The sequence below is a fragment of the Anopheles funestus genome, assembly GCF_943734845.2.
Source record: "Anopheles funestus chromosome X unlocalized genomic scaffold, idAnoFuneDA-416_04 X_unloc_54, whole genome shotgun sequence".
In the NCBI taxonomy this organism is placed as follows: domain Eukaryota; kingdom Metazoa; phylum Arthropoda; class Insecta; order Diptera; family Culicidae; genus Anopheles; species Anopheles funestus.
Window position 1 is genome coordinate 131664 of NW_026045181.1, and position 10837 is coordinate 142500.

A 10837-nucleotide genomic window follows, 5' to 3' on the forward strand; every position below is an offset into this window, starting at 1 on the left:
ACAGACATGGTAGCGATTAGTGGTGCATGGAAGAAATCTAGCCACAAGTGCCATCTAGCCATGGCCAGAAGAAAGTGTGGCCATATCTTGGATACCGGCGGAGCTATGGGGCAAATATGGGCCAAAAATGGTGCAAGTTGGACCAAAAATCCGACCAAGTGCGCGAGGCGCTTTCGTGAATAGCTCCGGCCACAGACATGGTAGCGATTAGTGGTGCATGGAAGAAATCTAGCCACAAGTGCCATCTACCCATGGCCAGAAGAAAGTGTGGCCATATCTTGGATACCGGCGGAGCTATGGGGCAAATATGGGCCAAAAATGGTGCAAGTTGGACCAAAAATCCGACCAAGTGCGCGAGGCGCTTTCGTGAATAGCTCCGGCCACAGACATGGTAGCGATTAGTGGTGCATGGAAGAAATCTAGCCACAAGTGCCATCTACCCATGGCCAGAAGAAAGTGTGGCGCTATCTTGGATACCGGCGGAGCTATGGGGCAAATACGGGCCAAAAATGGGTAAAATTTGACGGTTCAAAGCCAAGGGTAAATTTTTTTATTCCTCTAATAACTTCTAGCACAGACATTGAATCGGTTGGAGATGTATGGATGAAATGTAGCAAACAGTTGGAACTACCCATAAAATCTTAAAGATTGACGATCCAATGTATAGAACCGGAGTAATGTGCGATACTTGGTGAAAAATCGAGTGAAAAATTAACTATAAACTGTTTTTGGCCCATAACTCGAATACTAGACATCGGAAGGGGGGGTCGTAGAACGATTTTTTGTTGCCCTATCGATTCCCTATCGAACGAGCAAAAGTTGTTTTTTTGACCAAAAAGGACCCCTACTCTAGTAAAATTGGCCTGATTTTACTAGTCCCCGGTACCCGTACAGGCAAAATGAGCAAAATGCTCAAGTATGAATGGTTTTTGGCCCATAACTCGAATACTAGACGTCGCAGGGGGGTGTCATGGAACAATTTTTGGTAGCCCTTGAAATTATCTATCGAATGACATATACTTGATTTTTGGCCAAAAAGTTCCCTAGACTAGTAAAAATCGCATCATTTTACTAGAGTCGGGTACCCTGGACGAAAAACCGCTATAATTGCGGTTTTTGGCTAATAACTCGAATACTAGACGTCGCAGGGGGGTGTCATGGAACAATTTTTGGTAGCCCTTGAAATTATCTATCGAATGACATATACTTGATTTTTGGCCAAAAAGTTCCCTAGACTAGTAAAAATCGCATCATTTTACTAGAGTCGGGTACCCTGGACGAAAAACCGCTATAATTGCGGTTTTTGGCTAATAACTCGAATACTAGACGTCGCAGGGGGGTGTCGTGGAACAATTTTTGGTTGCCCTTGAAATTATCTATCGAATGACATATACTTGATTTTTGGCCAAAAAGTTCCCTAGACTAGTAAAAATCGCATCATTTTACTAGAGTCGGGTACCCTGGACGAAAAACCGCTATAATTGCGGTTTTTGGCTAATAACTCGAATACTAGACGTCGCAGGGGGGTGTCGTGGAACAATTTTTGGTAGCCCTTGAAATTATCTATCGAATGACATATACTTGATTTTTGGCCAAAAAGTTCCCTAGACTAGTAAAAATCGCATCATTTTACTAGAGTCGGGTACCCTGGACGAAAAACCGCTTAAGTTGCGGTTTTTGGCTAATAACTCGAATACTAGACGTCGCAGGGGGGTGTCGTGGAACAATTTTTGGTAGCCCTTGAAATTATCTATCGAATGACATATACTTGATTTTTGGCCAAAAAGTTCCCTAGACTAGTAAAAATCGCATCATTTTACTAGAGTCGGGTACCCTGTACGAAAAACCGCTATAGTTGCGGTTTTTGGCCAATAACTCGAATACTAGACGTCGGAGGGGGGTGCCGTAGAACAATTTTTTGTAGCCCTTGAAATTACCTTTCGAATGATATATAGTGGTTTTTTGGTCAAACAGTGACCCCGAGACTAGTAACCCTCCATACACAAAACCGCCTAAAAAGTTTTGGTTTTGCAAAATTTTGAAAAGTGCGTCAAAAAAATTTTTTCAAAAAGTACCAAATCGTGATCAGAACTCACTATAGACCATAAAAAGTGAAATCCGATGGTCATTTGCAACACTTGGTCAATCGAGAAAAATTTCACTTTTTTACTAGAGTCGGGTACCCTGAACGAAAAATCGCTCAAGTGATGGTTTTTGGCCAATAACTCGAATACTAGACGTCGGAGGGGGGTGCCGTAGAACAATTTTTTGTAGCCCTTGAAATTACCTTTCGAATGATATATAGTGGTTTTTTGGTCAAACAGTGACCCCGAGACTAGTAACCCTCCATACACAAAACCGCCTACAAAAACTTTGTTTTGAAAAATTTTGAAAAGTTCAAAAAAATTTTTTTTTCAAAAACTACTAAAACGTGATAAGAACTTACTATAGACCATGAAAAGTGATATCCGATGATAATTTGCAAAAGTTGGTAACTAGTAAAAAATTTCACTTTTTTACTAGAGTCGGTGCAACGAGAAAAAAAAAGTCCGTGATGGAGAAAAATGGCACGTTTTCCACGCCTGTACGCTTTCGTTTTCTATATAGGGGGTAGGTGAGCCAGAAGCATGAATTTGACTGAGTACGTATCTTTATGAATTGGGCCCTTCTAAATCGATTGAGACTACCCCCAGGACGATCGGACGACTGCTTCTGGCTCAAAATGTGGTTTTTAGATTTTGATCGTCAATTATGAGAGAAAAAATCGATTAGAAGTAAAGATACGAAATGCTTGGTCTAAGTTGGGAAACGACTTCGGATATTTGTTGGACGTTGTCGTAGAAGGTCCGAGGACCAAGGAAAAGTGATTTCCAAGTGGATTTATGCACTATTAGTCGATGGTAAGATGTGAAATTAGTAGAACTTACCATACAGTTTGCGAAGTTGAAGCAATCGGTTGGTGAATATGGTACTGTCTGTCCAATTTGGTGGTTCGGAATGAGTGAAACGATGTTGATGATGGATAGACGTTCCGATTGCCCCCGATCGGGGAACATATAGTGGTCTTTAAGGTCCAAGTACCTATGTTTTGGTAAGCAGAACTGAGAGTTAAAGGATGAAAGTCGGCCATTCCTAATATCATCCTATCGGTGGTTCGCGAGTTGTTTGAGGACCGGAGCAGCTCGCGATGAAACGGTCCTAGGGTATTGGTTATCCATCCAAGGAAGAGTAAATGCGATCCTAGATGTGTGTCGTTGGCCGTTCTACCGGTATCGCCTATCGATGAGATATCGACGGGCATGCCTTACTCGAAAGTTGAATTCTAGGATCGATGGTCAAACAGACCTATGAGCGATAAACCAAACTGAACACGTATTGATGTCGGCTTTTCCTATCATTTGATGCCGCAGGTTGTTTAGGGACCGGAGCAACTTGCGGCCGAGACGGTCCCCGGGGGTTTCTTTCTCCAAGGAGTGGAAACTATTAAGCAAGAGTTGTAGCAAGATACGATCCTCTGATGTGTCGTTGGCCGTTCATGCGGTATCGCCTGTCGATGAGATATCGATGGGCATGCCTTACTCTACCGACCTTCTAATTGAGAGTATTAATCAGGGATCGATGGTCAAACAAGACCAATGAGCGATAAACCAAACTGAACACGTATTGATGTCGGCTTTTCCTATCATTTGATGCCGCAGGTTGTTTAGGGACCGGAGCAGCTTGCGACCGAGACGGTCCCCGGGGGTTTCTTTCTCCAAGGAGAAGAAACGATTAAGCAAAAGTTGTAGCAAGATACGATCCTCTGATGTGTCGTTGGCCGTTCAAGCGGTATCGCCTGTCGATGAGATATCGATGGGCATGCCTTACTCTCCCGACTGGATTACTGAGAGTTTAATCAGGGATCGATGGTCAAACAGACCAATGAGCGATAAACCAAACTGAACACATATTGATGTCGGCATTTCCTATCATTTGTCGCAGGTTGTTTAGGGACCGGAGCAGCTTGCGACCGAGACGGTCCCCGGGGGTTTCTTTCTCTAAGGAGTGGAAACGATTAAGCAAAAGTCGTAGCAATAATCGATCACCTGATGTGTCGTTGGCCGTTCTTGCGGTATCGCCTGTCGATGAGATATCGATGGGCATGCCTTACTCTCCTGACTGTTTAATTGAGAGTTATAATCAGGGATCGATGGTCAAAAAGACCTATGAGCGATAAACCAAACTGAACACGTATTGATGTCGGCATTTCCTATCATTTGTCGCAGGTTGTTTGGGGACCGGAGCAGCTTGCGACCGAGACGGTCCCTTCCCGAAAGATGGTGAACCGAGTCGTCTGGCGTAAAAACCGGACGACTCGAAAGGGCTTGACCCTTTCAAGTGAGCGATAATCACATTCTACGCTCAGTTCGACAGCTACAAGGCAATCACTCGCTATGTTCAGAGCTAATACATGCAACATGCCGGCATTGTTTCCACCGACGCATGGATTCAAGACTGGTGCACTTATTAGTTAAACCGTTCGCCTCCGGGTGTTTCGAGTTCAAGTCTGGATGAGGATTGATCTTGCTGGTAATAGCTTGAGCCCCTGAATAAGGGGTCGAAGCGTACATCTTGAGACCATGTACAACATATTACCAAATCGGCACCATGGGTTCGGGTGCAAGTGATGTAACCGTGAAAGATGTTGAGCAGCCCAACATCGGTTTACACACGCATAATAGGAAGGCAGCGCTGTCGACTGGTCAGTCGTGTAAGAAGTGTGCATTATCGATCACAAATATATTGGTGATCTGTAGGTTGCGCATACACCATGCCCGGTGTAAAGTGCCGTGGTCCCCCCCGGGGGGCTGCATCAAACCGTTCGCCACGCGAACTACCCAATGGAACGAACTCGATGCATTTAATAAGAAGAAGAGATGATAATGAAACACGGTCGATTTAAGAGTTGAAAACGTTGAAATACCTATAAGCAAGTCTTAAGTTGGTGGTGACCGTTACGCCCCAACAAATTGGTGCCTTACCCTACACCAAAGAGCCATTCAACATGGTTCAAGTGAGCGATAATCACGCTCTACGCTCAGTATGACAGCTGCAAGGCAATCACTCGCTAAGTTCAGAGCTAATACATGCAACATGCCGGCATTGTTTCCACCGACGCATGGATTCAAGACTGGTGCACTTATTAGTTAAACCGTTCGCCTCCGGGTGTTTCGAGTTCAAGTCTGGATGAGGATTGTTCTTGCTGGTAATAGCTTGAGCCCCTGAATAAGGGGCCGAAGCGTACATCTTGAGTAAATGTACAACATATTACCAAATCGGCACCGTGGGTTCTGGTGCAAGTGATGTAACCGTGAAAGATGTTGAGCAGCCCAACATCGGTTTACACACGCATAAGGGGTTTATTGTTATCTGTAGGTTGCGCATACACCATACCCGGTGTAAAGTGCCGTGGTCCCCCAGGGGGCTGCATCAAAACGTTCGCCATGCGAACTACCCAATGGAACGAACTCGATGTATTGAAAGAGATGAACAATTAATAGCGAGAATAGGGGCCCGGAAGCAATTCCGCGGCCCTACGGTCGATTCAAGAGTTGAAACGTTGTACAATCGTGGATAGCACCTAGTGCTAATATGGTGAGAGATAATGTGTGAGGAAATTTAGTTTCCTAAAGTTTAGTTAGTGGTTTCCGTTGTGCCCTAACAAACTTAAAGTTGGTGGTGACCGTTACACCCCAACAAATTGGTGCCTTACCCAACACCAAAGAGCCATTCCATATGGTTCTAGAGAGAGAGAGTTGTGTGGAAATTTATTTCCCACTAAGCGAGTGTGTGTCTGTAGTGGAACGAATTCTGGTTGATCCTACCAGTAATATACGCTTGTCTCAAAGGTTAAGCCATGCATGTCTAAGTACAAACATAAATGAATGTGAAACCGCATAAGGCTCAGTATAACAGCTATAATTCACAAGATCATCCTACCACTAGTTACTTGGATAACTGTGGAAAATCCAGAGCTAATACATGCAACATGCCGGGACTGTTGCCCTCGCGGGTAGCTGAACTGGTGCACTTATTAGTTAAACCAATCGCCTCCGGGCGGCTTGAGTTGAAGTCTGGATAAGGACGCAGATCGTATGGTCGCTTGTCGACTGACGACAGATCTTTCAAATGTCTGCCCTATCAACCATTGATGGTAGTGTAGAGGACTACCATGGTTGCGACGGGTAACGGGGAATCAGGGTTCGATTCCGGAGAGGGAGCCTGAGAAATGGCTACCACATCCAAGGAAGGCAGCAGGCGCGTAAATTACCCAATCCCAGTACGGGGAGGTAGTGACGAGAAATAACAATATGGACCTCTCTAACGATGGTCCATAATTGGAATGAGTTGAGTATAAATCCTTCAACAAGGATCAAGTGGAGGGCAAGTCTGGTGCCAGCAGCCGCGGTAATTCCAGCTCCACTAGCGTATATTAAAGTTGTTGCGGTTAAAACGTTCGAAGTTGATTGCCCGTCCAGACACGTGACCGCCACGGGCGCCCGGTTACACGCCGGGGCCGTTCGTGCGCGCGCTCACGGCTGCGACTCACAATGGTGTACTTGGGCGTTACTCTGTGAACGAGTACCGTGCTACCGGTTAACTCCGGCACGGGCTCCTCATGGTGCTCAAGATACTCACATTTACCTTGAACAAATTAGAGTGCTCAAAGCAGGCTAAGACAAAGCGTCCGGCCCCCCCGTGGGGTTGGCGTTGGCCGAGAATAATCTTGCATGGAATAATGGAATATGACCTCGGTTTATACGATTTCGTTGGTTTGTCAGAAACCTAGAGGTAATGATTAACAGAAGTAGTTGGGGGCATTGGTATTACGGCGCGAGAGGTGAAATTCGTAGACCGTCGTAGGACCAACTGAAGCGAAAGCGTTTGCCATGGATGCTTTCTTTAATCAAGAACGAAAGTTAGAGGATCGAAGGCGATTAGATACCGCCCTAGTTCTAACCGTAAACGATGCCAATTAGCAATTGGGAGACGCTACCCCTATTCGGTGCTCTCAGTCGCTTCCGGGAAACCAAAATCGGGTTCCGGGGGAAGTATGGTTGCAAAGTTGAAACTTAAAGGAATTGACGGAAGGGCACCACAAGAAGTGGAGCTTGCGGCTTAATTTGACTCAACACGGGAAAATTTACCAGGTCCAAACTTATCGAGGTAAGACAGATTGATAGCTCTTTCTCAAATTTAAGGGTAGTGGTGCATGGCCGTTCTTAGTTCGTGGAATGATTTGTCTGGTTAATTCCGATAACGAACGTGACTCAAACATGCTAACTAGAACGCTGTCAGCAGTGCGCCTCCGGGCGCACCTGACGTTACAGCCGGGCGGCGCCTTCACGGGCGGTCGTCGGCTACGTTTGCCCTGCTTAGCGGGACAACTTGTGTTTAGCAAGCTGAGAATGAGCGATAACAGGTCCGTGATGCCCTTAGATGTTCTGGGCTGCACGCGTGCTACAATGTGGGTCGCAGCGTGTTCTCGCCAATAGGCGCCCCCATTCCGAGAGGAACGGGAAATCACTAAAATGCCCATCTAGTCGGGATTGGGGACTGCAACGGTCCCCATGAACCTGGAATTTCTAGTAAGCACTAGTCATTAGCTAGTGCTGATTACGTCCCTGCCCTTTGTACACACCGCCCGTCGCTACTACCGATGGATTATTTAGTGAGGTTTCTGGAGGCTTACCTTCCGCGGTTCCTTCGTGAGCTGCAGCTGGCATGGCTGAAGTTGACCGAACTTGATGATTTAGAGGAAGTAAAAGTCGTAACAAGGTTTCCGTAGGTGAACCTGCGGAAGGATCATTACTGATGATCGTCCGCGAGTGACCAACCATGGGCTGCCTTCGGTGTAGCTCGGTCGCTCGCTTGCTATGTGTCAGAATTTGTTGAAAGCCAACTCGTTCGTTGTACACTTTGATGGGTGACCATCACTGTGTCCCCGTGCCGAGCTAGATCTCCCCTAGCCGTAAGGCACTTGAACGCCCCTTCGACGACGAGTTGCATGTGTGTGGTATGTGTCAGAATCTGGTGAAGCTTTCTGCATGTGATGTGCCTTGTGTGGATCCGTGGCCATTGCATTGTGTCTGGTGCTTAGATACCCAGACACTTAGAACGCTTGCGCGGAAAGCAAACTCGATCGTTGTACACTTTGATGGGTGACCATCACTGTGTCTCCGTGCCGTGCTAGATCCCCCCTAGCCGTAAGGCACTTTGAACGCCCCTTCGACGACGAGTTACAAGAGTGTGGTATGTGTCAGAATCTGGTGAAGCTTTCTGCATGTGATGTGCCTTGTGTGGATCCGTGGCCATTGCATTGTGTCTGGTGTGTAGGTACCCAGACACTTAGAACGCTTGCGCGGAAAGCAAACTCGATCGTTGTACACTTTGATGGGCAACCATCACTGTGTCTCCGTGCCGTGCTAGATCTCCCCTAGCCGTAAGGCACTTTGAACGCCCCTTCGACGACGAGTTACAAGAGTGTGGTATGTGTCATAATCTGGTGAAGCTTTCTGCATGTGATGTGCCTTGTGTGGATCCGTGGCCATTGCATTGTGTCTGGTGTGCAGGTACCCAGACACTTAAGCAAACTCGATCGTTGTACACTGTGATGGGCGAGCATCACTGTGTCTCCGTGCCGTGTAAGAGCTCCCCTGGCCATCAGGCACTTGAAAGGTCCTTCGACGACGAGTTACAATAGTGGTGTGTTAGATACGTCAGGTGATGGTATCTACTGTTGTGCAATACGTATCCGGCCACGGCACGGAACGAACGGGAACTGTGGTGCAGACATACAAAGAGTTAAGCCTATTAGTCATTAACTCTAAGGACGGGGCCATGGGGCGGTACGCAAAGGATACGGATGAGCGAGTATGCAGGCCCAATACTCAATAGCTCGATCCGATCCAAGCACATGAGTTGACTGCGGCGCCAGGTTAACCAATGTGCTAGATTCTATTTGGCCAGTAGAATCTTGTGTCTTAAGCGATTTGATACCAAGACACCAGAACGAAAGTTAGTTGAAGAGTTATTAAACTCTTATGAAGTATGGTTGTGCAATCACAACTTATGACTTTAACCTATAAAGTGGATATGGACTTGCAATTATAACATGGAATCTCTACACACCCCATGAGCTCGATCCAATCCACGCACACGAGTTGCCTGAGTAGCGACAGGTATACCGATGTGCAATACGTATCCGGCCACGGCACGGAACGAACGGGAACTGTGGTGCAGACATACAAAGAGTTAAGCCTACTAGTCATTAACTCTAAGGACGGGGCCATGGGGCGGTACGCAAAGGATACGGATGAGCGAGTATGCAGGCCCAATACTCAATAGCTCGATCCGATCCAAGCACATGAGTTGACTGCGGCGCCAGGTTAACCAATGTGCTAGATTCTATTTGGCCAGTAGAATCTTGTGTCTTACGCGATTTGATACCAAGACACCAGAACGAAAGTTAGTTGAAGAGTGATTAAACTCTTATGAAGAATGGTTGTGCAATCACAACTTATGACTTTAACCTTTAAAGTGGATATGGACTATCAATTATAACATGGGGCACACACCATGTTCTCGATCCAATCCACGCACACGAGTTGCCTGAGTAGCGACAGGTATACCGATGTGCAATACGTATCCGGCCATAGGCACGGAACGAACAGGAACTGTGGTGCAGACATACAAGGGCCATGGGGCGGTACGCAAAGGATACGGATGAGCGAGTATGCAGGCCCAATACTCAATAGCTCGATCCGATCCAAGCACATGAGTTGACTGCGGCGTCAGGTTAACCGATGTGCTAAGAGAGTTGTTCCTGGGCCTTCAAAGTGACTTCAAAACTATCTTAGCGAATGGTGGCCATGGGCGTAGACATGAGCCACAAGTCACAAGGCCTGGGACTATTGGGTAATAAAGACAACTTAGTCAGAAAGTTAGTCTTTGGACGTACCACCGGGATTGTGTTACATTGGGAACCTTACTATAAAACCCTAGGCAGGGGATCACTCGGCTCATGGATCGATGAAGACCGCAGCTAAATGCGCGTCACAATGTGAACTGCAGGACACATGAACACCGATAAGTTGAACGCATATTGCGCGTCGGACGATTAAACCCGGCCGATGCACACATTCTTGAGTGCCTATCAATTCCTTGATATACAACAAACCAAACTTCAGGGTGGAGCGTGCCACAATAGAACACTATGGCGAGCAGCCCGTCTAGTGTCGTGGGGGAAACACGCTTCCACACTGTGCATAATGGCGTGCTCGGGACCTTTGTTGGGACCGCAGGGCGCTGAAAGTAAAGGGGTGAACCGCATAAATCGCACGCACGTAAACGCGCACACACACAAATAGAGTGAGACGTATCGTAGGATACCGCTAAGAGTACGTTGTGAAACATGGGGAAATTCAATCGAAAACCTCTTTGATGTCCAAGAATTCGTTGACCGTATCCGTCGTAATACTGGATCAACGTGCTTGGGGGAAAACGTCAAAGGGTTTTATAATAGTGGTGCATGATTAACCCATCGATGCCCGAGGGGAACATGTTGTCCAATACAATAGTGGTGCAGTTGGCTCGACATGCTCGGGGGGAGACATCGTGGGTCCAAGTCGACCAAGTCGACCGAGAGTTGTTGTTGAGAGATCGAATCAAAACGATGCCGAGCGGAACTCGTTGTCCTTATTGGAGTGATATTCGGACAACGTGCTCGGGGGGGCCATCGTTGATTCAAAAATGACCGTAAATTGCCCAATCCGTGTGTGTGTGTGTGTGAAGTGTT

General features: G+C 46.7%; 1 non-coding gene across 1 annotated transcript; it reads left to right on the forward strand.

Annotated features, from left to right (window-relative positions):
- Positions 1 to 10036: 10036 nt before the first annotated feature.
- On the forward strand, positions 10037 to 10194 carry LOC125773799 (5.8S ribosomal RNA). Its single transcript, XR_007420381.1, has one exon. It is a non-coding gene; the product is annotated as a 5.8S ribosomal RNA (ribosomal RNA).
- The last annotated feature ends 643 nt before the right edge of the window (positions 10195 to 10837 follow it).